The sequence below is a fragment of the Tenrec ecaudatus genome, chromosome 3 (genome assembly GCF_050624435.1).
Source record: "Tenrec ecaudatus isolate mTenEca1 chromosome 3, mTenEca1.hap1, whole genome shotgun sequence".
Lineage (NCBI taxonomy): Eukaryota > Metazoa > Chordata > Mammalia > Afrosoricida > Tenrecidae > Tenrec > Tenrec ecaudatus.
Genome location: NC_134532.1, coordinates 29,184,811 through 29,209,170, shown reverse-complemented (window position 1 = coordinate 29,209,170; position 24,360 = coordinate 29,184,811). Strand labels below are relative to the sequence as shown.

Below are 24,360 nucleotides of genomic sequence, written 5' to 3'. Positions count from 1 at the left end.
TGTTCAATGCCCCTTTGTCTTTCAGCCAGATTTTTGAAAATCAGTATTTTATTGTGGAATATCTCTCAATCTCAGTATGTATATATATATATATATATATATATATATATATATATATGCACACATATATATATATATATAGATCACATTTCCTGACACTGGAACCAATTCATAGTGCTTGAAACTTGTAGCACTCTCTACATCCAAAGCTGTTCACAGCGAGGGAGAGTCAGTGTGAGGTCAAACATAAAATGAACCTCAGGGAGAAAGCTGACCTGCAGGCATGCTAAGGACCCATCAGCGCTGGACCAAGTGAAGAAAGAAGTGAGGACATGAGCCTGGATAAGGACTGCAGTGCCTGGTCAGCTAGAACTGCTGCACTGACCACTATGGTAGCTCTACTGCCCATGGCAGGAAACCTGCAGAGACAACTCCAGGTAACACTCCTGACAATAGTCTGAATGCTTAGGGCCAGAGAAAATGTTGATGTGTGACCCACAGAAGTTGGAAGACAGTGTAAGCCCAGGAAACACCTCTCCTGTATGTGATGGGATGCTGTCATCAGGGGACTCTCAGAATACATTGACCCAACACCCACCCTGGGTACTAATTCATGCAATGAAGCCAAATGCAGGACGGTCACAAGCCAGTGGGTAGAAAGTCTTTGGGACCAGTGGCCTGGTAAGCATCTCAGTGCTGACAGGGGTCTCTCTGTAGCCTCTCCAGATTCCAAGGTCTGATTGCGTCCATGTGGCTTGTCTTCTGCAATGTCTCCCAGGGAGTGGCAGAGAGAGTGTCTTCCATCTCAAGGAGGAAGTATCAGATTTCCCAGAATTCTCAGGGTAAGGCCATGCCCATAGAAGTCTCATTGGTTATCTCCAGATTGACAGCCTAGACTCCAACCCTACATTCTTAATCTTTAAATTGACACGAGATTAGGTGACTACCACAACACTCAATCTCCAAATGGACAGTCTGAAATCCGAGGACAAGGCCACGTATTACTGTGCAAGAGACACTGTGAGGGGAAGTCAGTGAGAGCCCAGACACAAACCTCCTCTGGTGGGAGGAGACTGGTCTCCAGGGGGCGCTCAGGACCCACAGAGCACAGGACTCAGATCCAGAAGCAGGTGCAGCAGGAGCTTCAGGGTTGGTTTCCTGTGGTTATATATGGATTCTTCTAAATCTTTCTCTAATTTAAAAATATTACTTCTGTGTCTACTCCTGATATCTGTAAATTCAAAAGCTATATTGTATCAGAATAATACATTCTGTCCTACTATGGAGAAGAAATGACTCTGCCAGGGGTCCCTAATCAGAGTTCTCATTATGCTGAAAAAATGCTGGCCAATCAGACTACGGGAAAAATGGTGCCTGAGTAAAGGTATCTCTTAAGTGCTTGACTATTGTCTGAAAATCTAACAGTATGTTTTCCCCTCACAATTTGTGAGGTAACTGGCAATCATCTAGCTAATGATTTAGTTAAAAGCTAGGCAGTCAGTTTATTTTATATTGAGTTATTTCTTCAAATGAAACAATTTTTGTTCTTATTGCTGATTTTTGCATTTGCTGTTTTTCCCTAACCTTGGTGGTCTATTACTTGCACGCATGTGTGTGTATGTGTGTGTGTGTGTGTGTGTTCTGGAATCCCATCTAAAAATACATAAACTCACCAATTGTATTTTATTATCTGTGTGCTAATATCTTGTATCTGTATCGGTCTGTCCTACATTACCTGTAGCCCATGGTGGTCCAGAAACACACTAACTTATTTGTGAAAATTCAGGATACAGGGAGATCTCTAGGGTCAAATGGGATTATTCAGTTCTTAATGTCAGATGTTGTATCTTAACTTTCACAGTCCCACAGACTATCAGCACACTGTTTTGGTTTCACACAGAGGATCCACATTTCTCCTGTTAAAACCCCAATTCTGGTGAGTTTGTTACTGATTTGTTGTATGATATCAGTAACTTTCCCACTATCTAGTGACACACAACCTTCGGTGAGGAATGTCAGATATTTCAGTAAAGATTTGGTATAAAATGTGAGCTCAGGTGTAAATAACATTATTGATGACTTTGTGGATAAGAAATGTCTTCCTAGACCTTGGGCCTCTACTCAAACACTCCCTCAATGCATGAATACCTTCTTTTAGTAAATTGGAACTCTATGATGCTCACTCTCCCGACACAACGGCTGGAGCCAAAGTGGGTGAACAAGTAAATGTGGTGAAGAAAGCTGATGGTGCCCGGCTATCAAAAGAGATAGTGACTGGGGTCTTAAAGGCTTGAAGATAAACAAGCGGCCATCTAGCTCAGAAGCAACAAAGTCCACATGGAAGAACACACCAGCCTGTGTGATCGAGTGGTCCCGAAGGGATCAGTTACCAGGCATCAAAGAACAAAAAATCATATCATTGACTGCACACCTCCATGATAGGATCGCTGAAGACAAATGGGTGCATAAGCAAATGTGGTGAAGAAAGCTGATGGTGCCCGACTATCAAAAGAGACAGTGTCTGGGGTCTTAAAGGCTTGAAGGTGAACAAGCGGCCATCTAGCTCAGAAGCAAAAAAGCCCACATGGAAGCACACCGGCCAGTGCGATCACAAGGTGCCAAGGGACCAGGTATAAGGCATCATGCAACAACAAAAAAGATATGTGTGTATGTATGTGTATATGCGTGTATATGTATATATATATATATATATATATATATATATATATATATATATATATATATATATATACACACCATATTAAATGAAGGGGGAAGTGCAGAGTGGAGACCCAAGGCCCAAGTGTCGGCCAATGGAGATCCCCTCATAGAGGGGTTTAGGAGAGGAAATGGGTTAATTAGGGTGTGAGGTAGTACCGATGAAGAACACAGCTTTCCCCCAGATCCTGGATGCTTCCTCCCCCCAACTACCATGATCCGAATTCTACCTTGCAGGGCTGGATAGGACAGAGGCTGTACACTGGTACATATGAGGGCTGGAGGTACAGGGAATCCAGGGTGGATGATACCTTCAGGACCAAGGGTGTGAGGGACGATGCTGGGAGAGTGGAGGGTGAGTGGGTTGGAAAGGGGGAACTGATTACAAGGATCCACATGTGACCTCTTCCCTGGGAGAGGGACAGCAGAGAAGGGGGGAAGGGAGATTCCAGATAGGGCAAGATATGACAAAATAACGATGTATAAATTACCAAGGGCACATGAGGGAGGGGGGAAAGGGGAGGGAGGGGAAAAAAAAGAGGACCTGATGCAAGGGGCTTAAGTGGAGAGCAAATGCCTTGAGAATGATTGGGGCAGGGAATGTATGGATGTGCTTTATACAATTGATGTATGTATATGTATGGATTGTGATAAGAGTTGTATGAGTCCCTAATAAAATGTAAAAAAAGAAAAGAGGAGAAAAAAATCATTAGGGCAAAAACTGTACAGATGTGCTTTATACAATTGATGTATGTATATGTATGAACTGTGATAAGAATTGTATGAGCCCCAATAAATTGTTTAAAAAAAAGTAGAAAGAAAATGTTTTGAAAAGGAATGATGGCCAAAATAAATAAATAAATGGAAAAAGAAAGAAAGGAAAGAAAAGGATGATGGCAGCATATGCACCAATGTGCTTGATATAACTGATGCATGGATTGTTATGAGAACTCTAAGAGCCCATAAAATGATTTATGAAAAGTAAATAAAAGAATAAGAAAAAAAAAGAAATGTCTTCCTAGATCATAAATAAATTGATTTAGTGTTACAAGTACTCTTTCCCCACTGGGATGACTCTTGAGTACACATAGGAGTGTAGTTGTTGAAGAAAATATCTTCCTTTTTAGTGACTCGCAAAAGCCACTCCTATTTATAGTAATCATTGAATTGGGCCCAATTTTGGCTGAATTTACTGAAATCACTAGAGTCAGCCGATCTTCATACTTGTGAATATCTAATAATGTTACTATAATCTAATACAGAAGAGAAAGTGTGTATCTTACAAGTTAAATGTCCTTGGATTTCATGTGAGTTTCTTATAAATATCAAAGTCCTTGAGACTAGAGGACCACTGCTTTGATTCCTGAAGTCGTCAATGCTAAGCCATGTGTCCCTCCTCAACCATCTTCCTCATCACTTTTCGTGGCCTGGAAGAACAGGACTTTGGTCAGGGTGAATGGAGAAATCATGGACAGCATTATTTTCTTTGTGGAAACAGTCAACATTCTCATTCCAGATGAACCCCTAACTGCATTACAAAGGTACCTCTCACAGCCAATCTCCACCTAGTCCACCAGATAGAGTCTCATGACATATTTATTTAAATTTAGGTCTTACTCTCTTTGGATAAAGCTCCTGGGAATCATGATACTCATTCCTAAAAATATGTCACTTTCTTTCTCTCCTTGGAGGTAGATTTCAGGTGAGTAGCTCAGGGATTGAAACCTGAAGTTTTGGGGATGCTTTATCTGAGCACATGCCCCACTCTCTCCAGGTACAGCTGCAGGGGTTGGACCAGGACTTGTAAAACTCATAGATATTGTGCTCACTAGTTCTGTCTCTAGATTCTCTATAACCAGCTGTGGGTCGGTATGCTATGGAGTGGTGAGAGTGCAGACTATATTCCCACTCTGATGTCCTGAGTGCACGTCCCCAGTGACCTCTTTCATCGTCACATTCATTGAACACTGAGCTCCATTGCTGCGCAGGTCATTGCTGTGAATCCTGTGAAAGGAGGCTGGGAGACGGCAGTGTGACTCCAGAACTCCAGGGGAAGAAAGCGGTCTGAGCTGCACTCTGCTCCATTACACTCTTGTCTGTGTATTCTTTGTTTTCCTTAAACATATTTTACATTATTGTTTAGAAGTGCTCCTTATTTTGTAATATAATTGTCTCCAAAAATTAATTCTTGCTTTATGATTTTCTTTTATTAGAGCATCTTCTTTGTGACCTTATTTATCATACTATTTATAACACATTTAATGACATTTCCTTAAATTTCTATTTAAGAAAATTATAACACATTTAGATTTTTAACATAATCACCAGATTTAGAGATTCATATTTAACTTTATAGTACCCTTCTCTGTGCCAAGTGTGAATAACATGTTGACGTTGTATCAATTATGACCCTTTTCTTATTCTTTTGTATTTTCCATTACTTTTTATGGATAGAGGGGAACGTTCAAAGACAGTACATATCAGAATATTGTGTTATGTATGTTTTCCCTTGCAAACTGATTATAACCTAACTCCTGCTAGACCTTTATTGTCAAGATTTGTGAAAATATAGGCAATGTTCCATTTGTAATTAACTACATGCAATGTCCATCAGAGTTAAAATTAGTTTTCACTAAAAATATCAAAGGTATCAGATTCCTCCATAAAATTTCATTTTTTAATTTGAAGTTTGGTTTTGTCTTCACTTGTACTCTCCCTAGAGAGAAACTAGATTTTAACTTCCCCGATGCACTTTCTTGTTACTTTTACTTGATGGTGGTCATGTTTGTGGCAGGGTTTGGACCAAGCGGCATTTCTCTTGTCTTTCGACTGAAGCTCATTCTCAGGCAGGCATCCTGAACCTGGATCTGAGCTATGGCTTTCTAATGGTTCCTTTCCTCCTCAAAAGGTACTGGGCTAGCAGCTATGCCTGCCCTTATGTATGGGACAAAGTACCTTTTCTTCCAAGTTGTTCATTCCCTTGCTGCAGAAGGTTTTCACCAGCACTTTCAGCTAAACATTTTATGTTATTCTCCAGATTGAAGACTTCATGCTTAATCAAAGCAAGAGAGGTGGTTCTGATCATAATTTCAGACTTGTTCTGGCTTGTATCAGGTGGGTATGGGATTTTATGAATTTATATCTAGACTTTCAATTCTTTTGTTCTGCTTAGAGTTAGGAGAGGCTGCATTTGAGCAGTGACTACTCTAGCCACATCCAGGGAAGAGAAGGAAATCTCTATTTATTATCTACATCTTGAAAGAATGTTCTGCTATAAACAAGTATTATCTTAAGTCTATAATCCTGGGAGATCCTATTCACTTTAGCACAAGAAATGTCAAACTATTTATTAAATGTTTCAGGCTAACCTTTACAAAGTTTAAATGTCATCCAAGGCTTCTACTCCAATGAAATTAAGACCTTGGTCTTTTTTCTTCCTAATGGAAACTCTCCCTCTCTCAGAATATGATGTTTGTTGTTGCTGTTTTTAATGTTACTATGTTTACAATTGTTTCGGAGAAAAGTTTACAGAATGGCCATGTTTGTTATTGTGATTCATGATGTTAAGGATATGAATGCCTTTTTTCTCCTCTATTTTTGTTTTTTAACCTGAATAATAGCTTTCTTTATAAAAATAAATAAAGTGTTTGTATATATGTGTTCATGTTCTAAGATGTTGAGCATTAAAATCAATTTATGCTGGCTAGATAAAAGCTTATGGGTTTATGCCCACATAAAAAAATAAGTGAACTAAGCTAAGTAAATGGGCATAAATATGGTCTGAAATCATTTGTATAATAAATACCTTATAGTATATGAAATATATGGACAGGGCTGTGATCTGTGTATCATGATCACATAACAAGAAATAATTTCCATCAAATCTTTCTAAGACATTCTTTTATGTGTGCGCTATACATGTCTAAAATCATCATGATATAGACCTACAGAACCTTATGCTGAGTGAAATTAGTCAATCTCAAAAGGGCAAATAGTATATTATATCACTATCAGCAAAAACATAAAGAAGAGCCTGAAACCTGTTCAGATTATGTAATTATTTACTATGAAACCCGAGGCATTGTTGTGACATGACTTATTAATGCTAATATATTGTTTATTACTTGCTCAGTTGTACATCTTAAAAGAAATAATACTTCTTTAGTTGAGACTCCACCTTGAATGGGAACGTTTTGTCACTTAACAGGAAATGTGCAAGACCAAATAGCTTCAGCCACCCAGAAGCATCTCAGCATTACCCCTACTTAATAGTCTCCTACAATTATTAAAGGAATGGAACTATTCCATTTAACTTAAAGCTGAAACTCCTTGGTATGGGAGGCGTAGGTGACTGCTATCCCAAAGTCACAGACTTCAGAGTATGACCCAAGGATTTCAAATGGTAAAGTCAAGAGCATCAGAGAGAATGGTATTAGAGGTTCAATTCTGTGAGTATCCATGTTGAAGTTCTTGACTTTGGCCTCTCCCGTACCCCCCCCCCCCCACACACACACATCCCTCAAAATAAAAGAACCAAAAACCCTTCACCTGACATTGCAGAGTTCTCAGGTGAAATCCAGGAGTTATTATATTTGATTAATGTTTGTTATGTAATGGAGCTTTGCTTGAGGGTAGGATAATTAATCTAATCTTCTGATTTTGCATCCTTCTATTTTTTGCATTCTTCTTAAGGGGGAATTTTGAACCTATTTCTGAGGTGTGGTCTTATAAGCATGCATGTTTCTCCCTCAGGGGCAATCATGGACCCAGGAAACATGTCTGACCCTCTTCTAGGATATAGCTTCTATTTTTTTATCCCTAATCTCAGCCTCCACTGCCCACCCCACCACCAACTGCAGTAGTTTACCACATGTGACCACAACTTCCTGTTTTGGTGTCATTTGCTTGCACACATAGGCATTTATTTCTTATGGATGAGAGGGGTTATAGTCTGGTAAAAATCCTTATGGTTTCCCATGTTTCTCCTAGTCTCTATGAGGTTTCACCAGTAAGCTTGTATAATAGGAAATTTTATATATTTCCAAATATTATAATTGCCTACTACTTCCTTCAGAATAGTCATATCTGGCCCTCAATTATCTCTCTTATAACATGGATAGACAAGAAGATGTATTACTTAGATGATGAAAACCAGCCTAGGCCAACCCTTCAACTCTAGGAGAGGTCACAGCCATGGGCTGCACAGGTCTCCCCATTCACTAAACAGGTATGATTATACACAAGTCACAGTGAAGTTGGATGGCCTGAGATTTCCCAGTTACAATTTTAAGAAGGAAAAGATGATGATGAAAAGAGAGATAAACAATGGATATGTATTATAGTTTCCTGGGAAGATTGTCTTTGTTTGCAGATGTCCAGGGAAAGGTGCAGCTGATAGAGTCTGGGGAAGGCTTGAGGCAGAAGAGGGCCTATTTCAGACTCTCTTGACCTGCCTCTGCATTCAGCACCAGCAAGTATGGCATGGACTACATCGTCCAGTGCCAAGGAAGGGCCTGCAGTTCCTCTCAGTTACTGGTATTACTGTTAATACTAAATCCTACATACACTCCATGAATGGCTGAATTGCAGTCCCCAGGGACAATGGCAAGAACATTCCCCATATTCAAATCGTCAGGCTCAAACTTAAGGACACAGCCTTGGATCATAGAAACAGACACAGTAAAGGGAATCATTCAATATGCACACCTTCCTACAGGGAGATAGTGGGCTTCAGTGTGTGCTCAGGACTCCCAGCCCCAGGCCTCAGTTCCAGCAGACAGATCAGAGAGGAGTTAAAAGCTGGCTTTCTGTCAGTGACTGGGGCTTCCACACTATCTTACTATTTTCCTTGAGGACTTTCCAGGAAGTGTGAGTTTTTATCAAACAGTGAATTTGAAACATTTCATTGTAATATAAGTAAACGTTCTTCTATTTCCAAAGAGCAGAAGGCCACACATGGAGGCACATCATGCAGCGGGAAGAAGGCGAAGCTGAAGGATCTGTCAGCCCTGATGCAAATCTGTCCCCAATAACTGGTATTGGGACGAGAGGATATAGGATGGTGAACATTTCCCTAAAATTTGCTGAGTCCTGGATAGACCAGCAATAGCACAATTGTATCCTCAAGTCACAACTGCTCATCACAGTTGTCAGGTGGGTCTCCAAAGCTAGCTTGCAGAAGTCCTGCTGCCATCCTCAGCCACTGTGAGTCTGGACAGAAGAGGTGATGGGCTTCTGAGGACACAGTTGGGAGTCCTGGAGTAGTGTGCTCCAGTGCTTGAAGCAAAGACAGGTGTTTTTTTCCATTAAAACTCTTGTCTACAGTTTCCCTTGTGGTATTGATTGTATAGTGCCCCAAAGTATTTATAAGGTATCAGATCTTGCAGACCAGTGGTTGTCCACTGTGCTAATTCTCCAACCCTTTAATACGGTTCCTGATGTTGGGGTGACACAACCAACCATGAAATTATTTTCATTGTTACTTCCTAACTGTAATTTTGCTACTGTTATGAATCAAGTGACCCCTGTGAAAGGGTAATTCAATGCCCAAAGGGGTCGAGACCCACAGGTTGAGAACCACTGTTGTAGACCATACTAATCTAAAAATTTTTATTTCGTAATTTTTATTTAAATATAAATGAAAATCAACAATTTTTAATATAACTTTCACTTTCTCTCATGACTTTCAGGAGACACTCAGGAACCAAGATGGAAGGATTCTCAGTCCAAAGGAGAGATCCAGGTTCTAGAATGAGGTCCAGGCCCTCAGCCCTGTATGCATTCCTAGCTTACAGCCAAGACAGCATGCCAGACTTAAGACAAAGCCATCTTGGAAGAAAAGCCTCCATTTATCTGTTGAGCTTTTCAATCGGGCACTAGATAAGATTTGGAATGGGATCTTCTCCATGCCATCTCTTAGTCATAGAGTCAGGGAAACAAACAAAAAAATAACAAAGTAGTTAGAATTTTAACCTGCACATTTTTATTCTTGTTTACCGATTAACAGAACACAACACCAGCAAATTGGATTGTATTTTGCTTGGGATCATATTTTCTACCATCATTCCACATTTAAGAATATTGGGGGGTTAGTACACCTTGAGTATGACTGACCAAATCTAACTCCAAGCATCATTTATAACTATTGTATATAGGTTCACAGTGAATCAAAACTGACTACCGGTCACCTCACAATTATACAGCATAATGAAAACAATATCTGCTATATTAGAGGCTAGTGTTGCTGTCGTTGTATCAATGCACCTCCTTGAGGACTTTCAGAAGGAACTGTCTCCTCCATGGTCATTTCAGTAACACATCATATCTTCAGAGTATCAGACTGTAGTATGAGGACACTGCCTCCTATGACTATGGAAGAAACAGTGAAAAATCACGTCCTGAAAAAGCCAGAAACCCAGGACAGAGGGAATGACTTTGACAATTTGTTTGCTGTCCCTTTTTTTGTTGTTTGTTTTCACTCAGTGGTTAAAGTTTTGTGGGGGGGAAAACAACATTTCATTTCCTGTGAAATATTTTCAGTTTGGGGCTGTTAATCAGCTCCACAAAATGGGAGGAAGCATTCTCTTTCACTCAAATCATACAATTAGGCCATAAGCGCAGTCACTGAGTCAATTCTAACTCATAGGAGCATTGTAGGGTCTGGATTGTAAATTATTTGGCGGCAGACCCTTTAGTTATTCTTCCAAGAAGCTGGATTTCAGGTAGTCAATGCCCCACCCACCGTGCACCCAGGGTTTCTATATGCTCATAGCAATTAAACAAAACAAATCTAGTACTGTTTTAGTATCCATGGGGGTGATTTTGATTCACTGTGTCCCATTGTGCCCAGGGCAGAAATGCATTTCTATTTTAAAGGCTGAGACCTTTGAGAACTAATTCACTAAGCCTGACTTCCAAGGCCTTCTGGGTGAATCACCAGCCATTTGGTTCGCGTGCAGTGCTTAAGAACTTCTCTGAAGCTTGACTCATGTGCCCCCATTTTAGAATTTTGAAAATGCTGTCCAGGCCTCTTTCATCACTAAAGTATGTAACCTCTTTCTCCTCCACACCCAGTTTTGTCCCTTCACATTGTATTACTACCCAAATGTCAATATCCTCCTGTTCTAAGAATGTGCCCTTTGTCCCATACTCCATTCCACCCTACTTCACAAAGTTAAGAAGATTAACACTTATCTTAGCTTCCATAAACTGCTTTCTGAAAGGGAATGTTGAGTTCCAACCCTTCCCTGCTTATCCACTGAAAGATGTGTACTATCCTCAAGCCCTCCTGATTGCCAAACTGGCTGTGGTTTCTGTACTTCCCTTTCCTGCAGTTCCCCTCTCCCCACATGGTCAAATTATCCATTGGATATAAAGGGAGATAAGGGTCTTCCAGGACAAGGAAAGAATATGCTGCAAGGCACTCAACTTTGTGGAAGATACTGACTGACTCACTGTGGCCAAAGGATCAACCTCCACCAAGAACAAGCAGGAGACCACCATATAGCCCATCTCTACCCAGAATCCAATGTGCCAGGAACAATTGCCAAGACAACAGGACTTCAGAGAAAAAGAAGACAAGTTAGAAACTCCCCACACAAACACAGCACACTAATATGAAGGGAGATAGGAGAACATTTAAAACACAAGACAGGGTATGACAACAATGAATCCACAGATTGTGATAATAACTCTGAAAACCAATGGACTCGATTCATACATTAAAAGAAAAAGACTGGAGAACTGGCTCAAAGGACATAATCTATCAAATCTATTGCCTGCAACAGACACATCTTAAGTGCACAGACAAAATAAACTAAGAACAAAGTTCTTGCGGAATGTATACCAGGATAATGGCACTTTAAAAAAAGCAGGGGTGGCAATCTTAATCTCAGACAACATGGACCTCCAGGTTCAAACCATTAAAAGAGACAAGAAGGAACACCACACAATGCTAAACCAAGAACGAGTTAGCATATTGAATATCTATGCGCCCAACAGTGGAGTGGCAAATTGCTTTAAAGAAACTACTAAAAAGATATAAAACTAAATCACGGATTCAATAATCATAGTAGTTGACTTTAACACTCCGCTATCAGAGAAAGACCGATTACTGGGAAAGAAGCTCAGCAAAGAGGCTATAGACCTAAACAATGCAATTAGGCCAAAAAAATGTAATTACGCAACTGGGCCTGATAGACATTTATAGAGTTTTCCATCCAAACGCAAAAAAAAAAAAGAAAGAAAAGATTCTTCTCAAGCCCACATGGATCATTTTCAAGAATAGACCATATACTGGGACACAAGTAAATCTTGAGTAAATTCAAACACAGATATTATTTAGACATCTTTCTCATGTCACCATGATATAAAGCTGGAGATTAATAAAAAGGACGTCCAGAAAAGCAAGGGCAATCAAATGGAGGATGAAAAACAATCTACTGCGACATGAATGGGTACAGGCCCAGATAAGAGAGGATATTAGGAAGTTTCTAGAAACGTATGAGAACAAGAATATAAAAACCTATGGGATTCTACGAAGGCAGTTATCTGAGGTAGATTGATATCATTCAACACATATATGATAAAAAGAAGAGAGACTTATGACAGGCATGTTATCACCAAACCTCCAGCAACTAAAACAGAGTCAGCAGGACAACCCCTCCAATAGCAAAAGAAAAGAAATAATAAAAATCAGGGAAGAGTTAAACCAGTGGGAAGAGAAGAGAACAATGTAAAAAATAAATGCAGCTAAAAGCTGATTCTATGAAAGGATCGACAGAATTGACAGACCACTGGCGAATCGGACAAAGGACAGAAAGGAGCAAACATCAATAGCCAGGATGAGGGATGAAACAGGATTAATTACAACAGACCCCAATGAGATTAAAAGGACAATCACAAAGTACTATGAAGATCTGTATTCTAATAAATTCAGAAATGTGGAAGACATGGATAGCTACTTGAAAAAAGAGTCCCTCCCTAGATTATCTCAGACAGAGATCAAGAACCTCAACAAACCCATAGCAAGAGAAACAGAAAGGGTCATCAAGAAGCTACCAACGAGTTACTGCGAGGCGGCGGCTGAGAAGGCGGCTGTGGTGGCACCTGCGGCGGTGGCGGCAGCAGCAGAGGAGGCGGCAGTGGCAGCAACAGCGGCTACAGAAGATGGCCCATTTTCTGAAAGGATTTCCCTTCTACAACAAAAGATATTTTTGCCGATTCCATGCTGACTCTGAGTGCAAAGCCTCGCTCAGCCTCTCCGGAGAGCAATGTTGGGTTGCCTACCTTGTTTCAGAGTGTGGGGACCCAGCTTCTTATCCGACTCTTCTTGGTCTCCCATAGAACAGACGCCCCTCAGTCTACCTGCCTACTCGGGAGTACCCATCTGAACAAATCATTGTGACTGAAAAAACCAATATCCTCCTGCGCTACCTGCACCAGCAATGGGACTAAAAGAACGCAGCCAAGAAGCGAGATCAGGAGCAAGTGGACCTGGAGGGTGAGAGCTCAGCTCCCCCCTGCAAGATCGCCTGGACCGACAGCCAGGACATGCACTAGGACACTTAAGACTCTCACTGCCCTCCCCCAAGTCTCCTGTCGTGTCTGCTCTGCATCGTGCATCTGCACCCGCCCCACCTGCCAGCCCACCCCACGCCATCCACACTGCGTCCACTCTCCTAGGAGCTGATGTATTTATTTTCCTCGAGTTTTTACTTATGCTGTAAAGTGTTCCCACCAATGGTTAAAGAGGACTTCAAACCCTGTAAAAAAAAAACACAAAAAAAAGAAGCTACCAACAAAAAAATTCTCTGGGCCAGATGGCTTCACAACAGAATTTTACCAAGAATTCCACTAAGAGTTGACTCTGATCCCCCATAAAGTATTCCAAAGCATAGAAAAGAATGACAAACTCCCAAACTTATTCTACGAAGCCAGCATAACTTTGATACCCAAACAGGGCAAAGAACCCACAGGTATAGAGAATTACAGACCAATATCTCTAATGAACACAGATGGAAAAATCCTTAACAAAATATTGGCTAATAGAATACAAAAGTATATAAACATATCATCTACCACAAACAGGTAAGATTCATCCCAGGGATGCAGGGATGGTTTAACATGTGAAAAACCATCAATATTATATACCACATCAAGAAAAACAAGGTAAAAAAAACCATATAATATCCATAGATGCAGAAAAAGCATTTGACAACATCCAACACCCATTCCTAATTAAGACACTCACAAAGATAGAAATGGAAGATAAATTCCTCAAGCTGATACAAGCTGTCTAAGAAAAGCTAACAGCTAATATCATAGTTAATGGAGAAAAGACAAAAACAATCCCACTGAAAAATGGTACAAGACTAGGATGTTCCTTGTCCCCACTTCTATTCAATATCGTACTGGAGGTTCTAGCTAACAACATAAGACAGCAGAAGGGATCCAAATGTGAGAAGAGGAGGTGAAACCACCGCTATTTACAAATGACATGATCCTGTATTGAAACCCCAAAAGTCCCACAATGGGAGTACTTACAGCAATAGAAGAATATGGAAAAGTGGCAGGATACAAGATCGACAAAGAGAAGTTGGTAGAATTGCTATACACATCAGACAGGGCCATGGAAGAGGAAATCAGGAAGGCAGTACCCTTCACAATAGCCAAGAACAAACTGAAAGACCTAGGACTATATGTAACAAAACATCCTAAAGAACTATACATGGAAAATTACAAAATACCACTACAGGAAACCAAAAGCGACCTCCACAAATAGAAGAACATCCCAAGCTCATGGATTGGAAGGCTCAACATAGTAAAGAGACAATCTTACCCAAGGCACTTTACAAGCTCAATATTATTTTGATTCAAATACCAACAACCTTCTTCAATGAATTGGAAAAACCAATCACTATGTTCATATGGAAAGGGAAGAAGCCCAGAATTAGTAGAGAACTCCTCAAGAAGGACAAAGTTAGAGGACTCACCTTACCTGATTTTAATATGTATTACACAGCTACAGTGGTCAAAACAGCATGGAACTGGTACAATGGCAGCTACTCAGACCAGTCGAAAAGAATAAAAAGCCCAGGAATAAAACCATCAGCACATATAAAATTGATCTTCGACAAGGGTCCCAAACCAGCAAGTGGGAAGTGTATGCCTTTTTAACAAGTGATGCTGGAAAAAATAGACATCCACATGTAGAAAAATGAAACAAGATGTTTACCTCACCTCCTGCACAAGACTAAACTCAAGGTAGATCATGGACCTAGAAGAAAAACACCAAACCATCAGGACCATCAAAGAGGGAATCGGGGCAAACCTAAGATCATTGGTCCTGGGAATGCTTAGGCTCACTGCAATAGGGAAGGGCACACACACAGGTGAACTGGAAATTGACAAATGGGATTTAATAAAAATAAAACCCTGTGTGCCTCAAAAGACTTCACCAAGAGGGTGACAAAACAACCCACAGACTGGGAGAGGAATTTAGTAAAGACATATAGGACAAAGAGCTCATTACTAAAATCTACACCTTCATGACCTGCAAAAAGAGGAAAACAGTTAACCCCCTATGGAAGTGGGCAAAATAACTGAAAAGAACTTTCACTAGGGAAGAAATCCATAAGGGCCAACAAGCATATGAGAGTGTTCCCATTCATTAGCCGTAAGAGAAATGCAAATTAAAACCATGAGATAGCACCTGACACTCCCAAGCCTAGCCGAAACCAGAGAGCAACAAGTGTTGGAGGGGTTGTGGTGAAACAGGAACCCTCTTCCATTGCTGGTGGTCATGTAGATATGTACAGCCTCTGTGAAAAGCAATCTGGAGATACTTAAAGAAAATGGAAATTGATCAACTTTATGACCCAGTCATCCCTCTACTGGGCATATACCCAGAGGAGGTAACAAAGAAAACACGAACAGTCATCTGCACTCCAATGTTTATTGTAGCACAATTCACAATCGCAAAGACATAGAAACAGCCTAAGTTTCCATTGATAGACGAGGGGATTAGTAAACTCTGGCACAAACTATGGAGTATGATACAGCACTGAAAAGCACAATCACATGAAACATGGCGTTTCATAGGAAGAGTTGGAAGGAATCATGTTAAGTGAGGTAAGTCAATCTCAAAAAGACAGGTATGAGGCCCCTGAGGTAAGTACAATCAGCACTGCAGGAATAGAATAGACACTTATCTCTCAATACATGGGTGGGATTATAGGTAGTTGGGAGGAGATCAGACAAAACCCAGGAAGGTACATGTGAGTCCAACATAAAGAAGGGGAAAGGAGGCAGGAGAATATGGGTGGGGAGAAAGTGAGATGATGACATGGGCGGAACAGGGCACTAACCCACCCGAGGGGAGAGTATTGGTTGTGTCCCCACAGAATCGTAATGTGCATACGGAAACCAAGATGATGCGCCCAACCAGGGGGGCAATGTAACAGGTGGGGGAATCCATAAAAAAGACTTGTATAGGGTTTGCCCCAACCAAAACCAGCCTGACCCCCACCCTGGAAGGGTGTGCCACAGAGAATGAATAGACATTTTGATGGGGGAAATAAACTGCCCTGCCATGCTCAGAAGGAAGCAGAAGCAAATGAAGGGGGAGGGAGTGGAGCACAACCTGGACCACCAAGCCCTGAGGATAATAGCCCTGCTCAGAGGAGCCATTGCACAGAGAGGACCTTATGACCTGCTCCATCCTGAAACATGACACCCGCGTGGACCCATAGCCCCACATGGGACAACACTGAAGACACAGGGTAGGATTTGTGCTTGAGCTGACCCCACCAAAGCAAAACACTAAGGGTGTACAGAGCAAACTTATCCCAAGGGGATATAAAAAGAATACACTTTGAGGCCAGGGCGTGGCACCCCATCAGACCTGACAGGTACACACTCCTAAAGGTCAACAAACAGACCTTAGGCCATTTACAGACTTTTCTTTTTTTTTTAATGGTTTTTGATTCTTTGTGTCATTGGTTTTTTTGTTACTGCTGTTGTTCTGTATTGCTTTGTTTGGCGCTGTCCTGTTTTTATGTGCATATTATCGCTGCAGGTCTATCAAGATAAGATAGGCTGGATAAACAATGTGGAGAAGAAAACAGGACTGATGGTTCTGGGAGGACATGGGAGATGGTAAGGTGGGGAAAGGAAGTGGGGGTGTTAACCAACCCAGGGACAAGGGAATGAGTGATTCAAAATCAGTGGCAACAGAGGTTGTAGGAAGCCTGGGAGGGTGTGATCAAGGGCAATGGAACCGAGAGGAATTACTGAAACCAAAATGAAGGCTGAGCATGATTGTGAGACAAGAGCAAAGCAAAAAGAAACAGAGGAAAGAACAAGGAGGCAAAGGGCATTTATAGAGACCTAAACACAGGCATGTATATATGTCAATATATTTATATATGATGATGGAGAAAGAGATCCATGTGCATATATGTATAGTTTTAATATTAAGGTAGCAGATGGACATTGGGCCTCCACTCAAGGATTCCCTCAACATAAAAACACTGTGTTCTATTACTGTGATTCTCATTTGCACGACACAAGTGTGGAAGACAAATGTGTGCACAAGCAAGTGTAGTGAAGAAAGCTGATGATGCCCAGCTATCAAGATACAGCATCTGGGGTCTTAAAGGCTTGAAGGTAAACAAGTGACCATCTAGCCCAGAAGCAACAAAGCCTACATGGAAGAAGCACACCAGTCTGTGTGATCAAGTGGTGTTTAAGGGATCAGATATCAAGCACCAAAGAACAAAAAAAATCCTATCATTGTGAATGAGGGGGAGTGTGGACCCAAGGCCCATCTGTAGGCAACTGGACATCCCTTTGCAGAGGGGTCACGGGGAGGAGATAAGCCATTAGGGTAGAGTGTAGCATCAAAGAAACACACAACTTTCTTCTAATTCTTAAATGTTTCCTTCTCCCCCGCCACCCCCACCCCACCCCAACCCCTAAGCACTATCATGATCCCAGTTCTAACTTACAAACCTGGCTAAACCAGAGGATGTACACTGATGCAGATAGGAACTGGGAACACAAGGTATCCAGGACAGATGAACCCTTCAGGACCAGTGCTGAGTGTGGTGATACTGGAGGGTGGAGGGAAGGTGGGATACAAAGGGGGTACCGATTACAAGGATATGCAAATAACCTCCTCTCTGGGGGGTGGACAACAGAAAAGTGGGTCAAGGGAGACATCGGGCATTGTAGGATATAATAAAATATTAATAACTTATAAATTACCCAGGGTTCATGAGGGAGGGGGAGTGGGGAAGGAGGGGTGTATGAGGCCCAGATACCAAGGGCTTAAGTAGAAAGCAAATGTTTTGAGAATGAATGAGGGCAACAAATGTACAAATATATTTGACAAAATAGATGTGTATATGGACTGTGATGAGTTGTCCAAGTCCCCAATAAAATGATTTTAAATAACAAAAAAATGAAATGAGAGCCCATGGATTGGGAATTGTTTTGTTTTTTTTTAACCAATGACACATCGGACAAAGGGCTAATTGCAAAAATATACAGAACTCTGTATTCCCTGTGTGTTTCCGGTTCCCATCTGTACCATTATACATCCTCCAGTCCATCAGGACTTGCAAGGTAGAACTGGGATCATGATAGTTGGATGTATGCGTGGATTGTGTTACATGTTGTATGAGCCTCAATAGAATGATTTTAAAAAATAAAATTAAAAAAATATCCTTTAAAAACATATATATACAGAACTCTATATCATCTCAACAAGAAAATAACAAGAGACCCAATGAAAAAATGGGAAAAATATATGAACGAACAGTTCACCAAAAATGAAGTACCTGTGAATAACAAACAAAAAATGTTCACAATCACTAGCCTTTAGGAAGATGCAAATTCAAACCACGAGATCGTGCTTAACCCCTACAATGCCAGCCCAAACCAAAGAAGGAAATCAAATGGTGGAGAGGATCTGGAGGGATTGGGATTCATATATACTACTGGTGGACTTATAAACACATACAGCCACTGTGGAACACAATGAGGCACTACAAACAATCAGAACTTGAAATCCCATATGATCCAGCAATTAGTTATCATGGAATTCATAGAGAGAAATATATTTTAAAAAAACAACAAGAAAGTAAAAGAGATAAAGCTCAATCCAAGAGGAATATTAAAAACTACAATAGATTTTAAATGGGTCAAAAAGGAACTCAAAGGATAAAGGGTTATATTTTAACTTAACTGCATCTGCGATTATCCACCTTCCAAAGAATTCTGCGTGAGAATGAGAACATTCACATTCCTGCTCTATGGTCACAGTATTTCTCCAGTTAACGTAGTTAACATGGGTCAAGAGAGAGAGCAAATGTAAAATCAGATATTGGTCTTGATATCAATGTACGTAAGCAAACAGTATGTTTATCAGGCTTTCCTAGTCTCTGTATTCATGATTTCCTGCAGGATTTACATTTGCAGTCATACAATGTGGCAGACATTTTGTTCAACCCTTCTGTCCAATTAGTGCATCAGAGTTTATCTTATGGACTTTGAGGAACATCAAAGAAAATGTAATTGGATGCTGGAGACACTTCCAGTCACTAAATGCATATACACTGCCACATTCCCTGTATTCATATGGTTTCTCTGCTTTACAAATCCTCTTTTGGCAGATGAATCCTTTCGAGACAAAGGCCAATCAGAACTACATCGGTTAAAATCCCAATGCAGTTTACTGATACATTGAGAGAAACCAAAAGAGTATTTGCAAAGTAACTACATGGCCAGATCTCTCCTTATGCAAGAGATCACAGGTATGTGATGTCACATGGCTCCCTGTGGAGTTTCCCATCTTAACTGAACTTAACACTTTTCAATTTTGTGTCTTTATATAAAGAAAACTTAGAAACACAAGTAAAAGTTTGCTATCCACATTCATTACAGCTACATGGTAACTATCCTACATGAAATAGTTGATGAGACATGAGTTCTTCGTTTTTTTTTTAACTTTTTATGATTTAAAACATTACAGAGTAAAATGGTTTTCCATTCAACAATTCATACATTGATTGTATTCCAAGATATACCAGCCTTCTTCCCACTTCCACCCTCCTTATGTTTTTATACTCTTCATCCTTCTTTCCTGTTCCTTCTTGCTTTTAAGAGTTTGATCCCTAAGCAAATGCTGTCCATTTGGCTGTGCAGAGTTGATTATTCTAGGGAATGTATGTTATTCTCAGATGTTATCCTTCCCCTCCAAGCCAGTATATTGTTTGGCTGAAAGCTGAAGCAGAGGAGTGAGTACAGGTCCCGGAGTGAAGAGTCACTAAAGCCCATAATTTGCGGATCCCAAGTCTCCATCAGACCAGTAAGCCTGAACTATTTTATGATTTTGTGTTTTGTTCCACTTTCATCTCCCACTCGACTTAGAACCCTTTTGTGATCCATCTAGTTTTTCTGGTCTCAGGGTTGTGGAGGATGAGAGTCGCTGTGGTCAATTCATCCTCTGGACTAAGTGTTCCCATATATCTTCTATTTTCTTTCTTCTTATTTTACTGTACTTCTGTGCTGTCTCTGGTGGGTGGGGCTGGGTAACAAAGAGCATGCAGGTGGTGCACAAAAAACTGTCATCTGTGTGGATACTCTACTAGTTGGTACACCTCTGATCCAGAAACACCAGGTTCATCTCTTTGAAAGAGAAGAACAATGAGATATCCATGCACCCTGTGGATGTCTGGAAGGCCCTCTCTCTGAAACAGTGAGCCATGTCAGTAGAGAGACAGAAATGCAGAACATGGGTCTTGATATGCTAAGTCACAATTGTCTGTTCCCATGCTTGGCCCAGGCCAAACTCTACCACCTAACCTCTACCTTTGTTTTGAAAGCTTTGTCACACTAACTCCAATGAAAGGTTTTCTTGTGAATTTTTCTCATGTTTAACAAGACCTAACTTCCACATATAAGATTTCCCACAAATAATTCATGGAAAGGGCTTCTTTCCTTGGTGAAATCTCTGATGTACCTACTAAGGCATCACATTCACCACATGAAAGGTTTTTCTCCGGTTTGAATTCATAGATGAGTTTTGAGATGTGCTTTTTGAATGAAGCCTTTGCCACATTTACTACATATATGGGATCTCTCTCTCTCCAGGATGTTTGCTGATGAACAATGGGCTTATTCTTCCTAAGAAAGTCTTTTCCACATTCACCACATACATGGGTTTTGGTTCCTGTGTGAATTCATAGATGAGTTTTGAGATCTCCTTTCTGAAAGAAGCTTTTGCCACATTCACTATGTACATGGGGTTTCTCTCCAGTATGAATTCCCTGATGAACACTGAGGTCCTTCTTCCGGAGAAAGCCTTTTCCACATTCACCACATACATGGGGTTTCTCTCCAGTATGAGTTTGTAGATGAGCTTTGAGATTTGCTTTCTGAGTGAAGCCTTTTCCACATTCACTACATACATGAGGTTTCTCTCCAGTATGAATTAGCTGATGAACAGTGAGAGCAGCCTTCCTGAGAAAGGCTTTGCCACATTCACCACATAGATGAGGTCTCTTTCCAGTATGAGTTCGCCGATGATCAGTGAGGTTCTTCTTCCCAATAAAAGCTTTTCCACATTCACCACATACATGGGGTTTCTCTCCAGTATGAGTTCGCTGATGATCAGTGAGATCATTCTTCCAGATAAAAGCTTTTCAACATTCACCACATACATGGGGTTTTTCTCCTGTGTGAAATGCCTGATGTCCTAAAAGGGATTTCTTCCAGCTGAAAGCTTTACCACACTCACGACATACATAGGGTTTTTCTCCTGTATGAGTTCGTAGATGCATTTTGAGAAGGTTTTTCTGAATGAAGCCTTTGCCACATTCACCACATACATGGGGTTTCTCCCCAGTATGAGTTTGCTGATGAACAGTGAGAGTAGTCTTCGTGATAAAGCCTTTGCCACATTCACCACATACATGGGGTTTCTCCCCAGTATGAATTCGCTGATGAGCAGTGAGAAGACTCTTCCTGGTGAAGCCTTTCCCACATTCATTGCACACACAGAGAGTCTGTGCCGCATGAGTTTTCTGATGTTTCTTGAGGTATGATTTACTGTGATAACATTTGCCACAATCTAAGCATTTATATAGCTTTTGCAATTCGTGAGCTTTCTGATAATGTTCATTAAGTTTGAACATTTTATTGAATTTTTGCCCACAATATCTGCATCTGTAGGTCTTATCTAGTGTATCAATGATCTGGTGCTCATAGAGCAAAGACTCTTCAATGAAGGCCGTCCCACGTTTATCACCTGGGTGTGGTTTGCCAATTTCATACGATTCCTGATGCTGAATCCACTGGGACTTCATGAGCCTGGATTGTTCACACTCAGAGAATCTCATTTCACTATAAAATTGCTCCTGTTCAACATGGAGAAAAGTTTTCTCATCTCCACTGAGCACAGCTGACTTCTGTACTTTGTTGCTCCTGTTGTGATTTAATTCCAGAATGATTAAATCTGATTTTATAATTTCTTCATATAAGCCAAACATCTCATAATTTTCCTTGAGAGGAAAATTAGTTTTGTGCTGAGAAACCATACTTTCCAATATATTACATTTATAGCACTGTTCCTTTCTGTTCACATATCTTTCATGTTGCAAGTATTCGAGCATATGATCACCATCTTTCTGGAGTTCTATAAAAAAAGAGAACAATGAATCTTTCCATCATCTTGATTTACAATCGACCTCTTAAAATAAGCATTGATACAAGGTAAATCTTTAGTGGCAACCCTCTTATATGAATGTAAATAAAACACTATGCTTAAAGTTTATTGTCCACTGGAAGAAATACAATCATGTAAGCATTCCAAATGATAAAAATAGTTATTATAGAAACAAGGTTGGATATGAAATTAATGAATGAACACAGATTTGGTATTTTTAAAAATAAGGCCATGAAAATATACAACAAATGTAATACAAACAAGACATTGAGACCAATAGGCCAAAGTAGTGGTAAGGCTTGCTAATTTCAGTTGGTAGATGACAGATGTATTCATTCCATCAATCTTTACTGAGAGACAACTAAGTACTAGATAAAGCTGGGAATGTGAAAAATGCAGAATGTTCTACTTGGGAGAAAACCATTTTTACAGGTAAATATGAAAGGTACTATGGTACAGCTACATATTCTTTATGTTTGTGGAGCCTGTATTCTAGCTTACAGCAATCCTCTTACAGTGCTGTCCTGTGGGGGCGTGCAGGTGGCTATGATGCCAGAAGCACTGCCACCCAGTGTTTCAAATACAAGCAGGACCATCCATGGTGCACAGGTCTTAGTGGAATCTCCAGAAATAGGAACTGGGAGGAAGACCTGGTGATCTACTTCTGTAACATGAACCCCTCAGGTTTAATGGCAATGAAATAACACTGAACAAGTACTAAATCCTCAAAGTACAATCAACAGTAATGATGTGATGGAGGAGAGCTTTGGGGACCTTAAGTGGTTAACAGGTCATGACTGAAAATGAGAAAAAAATCGCTGCATATATCCTCTAATAATTGGAAGACGGGATATATGAAGTATTATCAAGAACAATTGCAAGTTGTCAAAACAAAATGGAATCTTTAAATATTGATGGTATATGGCTTATTAAACTTTAATAGACTCATACTGGCTATTTTTAATTAGATAATCAAGTAGTTTATAAGGGTGATATTGATTGACAAATCCAAAATACTGGTGTCATATTCATCATCAAACAGTACATAGCAAGATCTTCTCTGAAGTATAGTTCTGTCAGTGGTAGGTTAATATTCACATGCATGCAGGTAAGACAAGTCACAAGTGTTATTTAAATCTGTGCACCAACTGTTAAAGCAAACATAAAGTGTGGGATTTAGCCCCACAACCAAACAAGCCCTTAGAAATAGCAATTAAGGAAGATGTGCAATTAAGGAAGATGAAGGAGACAGCAAAATGGGGTAGAGCGACCTCATCTCCGATGCCAGAATAAGATAGCGAGCTCATTTAATAGTGAATTTATATAGTCGCAAGGGGTGGCAGCCTCCAGACAGCACAAACACAACAGAATGGACAAATATGAATGTGGGAATATCCTGATTACTTTTAGAACACTTTATGATAAATATCAGGCTGTAGGAAACTGAGGACCAAGAAGAGGGTGGATGGAGACAAATTCTTTATTCTCAGAATTAAGGAAGATTGCAAGGCCTAGTATTTGGGAAGAGGGAGGCATTCACATTTGTAAGTTGGAAAAGAGTCCCAGTCACATTCTCTGGATTAAAAATCATCCCCACAATATCCCCTTATTATAGTATGACTTTAATGATGCCTCATACAAGCACATGGCTAGTTACTAGCTGCCACCAGCTTTAACTATAAGAGCAGACCTGTTGTTATTGGCCTCTGCTCAGGGGACAGTTATTCCCCGCCGTGCCCCCCCCCCCCCAATCTGCCCTCAGCACTGCTCTTAAGTTGCTCACCCAAATAGTTCAGGGACCTCCAGGTTAAAGGCACTGCCTACCTTGTTAGGTACATAGGTGTTTCTGTTTGTGTGGTTGTGGTGTGTGTGTGTGTGTGTGTGTGGCTGCATGCTCGAGACATTATACCACA

The 24,360-nt window shown here is 40.5% G+C and overlaps 1 pseudogene; it reads left to right on the top strand.

Annotated features, from left to right (window-relative positions):
- The first annotated feature begins 12,885 nt into the window (after positions 1–12,885).
- LOC142443323 (DET1- and DDB1-associated protein 1-like) lies at positions 12,886–13,287 on the top strand (annotated as a pseudogene).
- Positions 13,288–24,360: the final 11,073 nt, after the last annotated feature.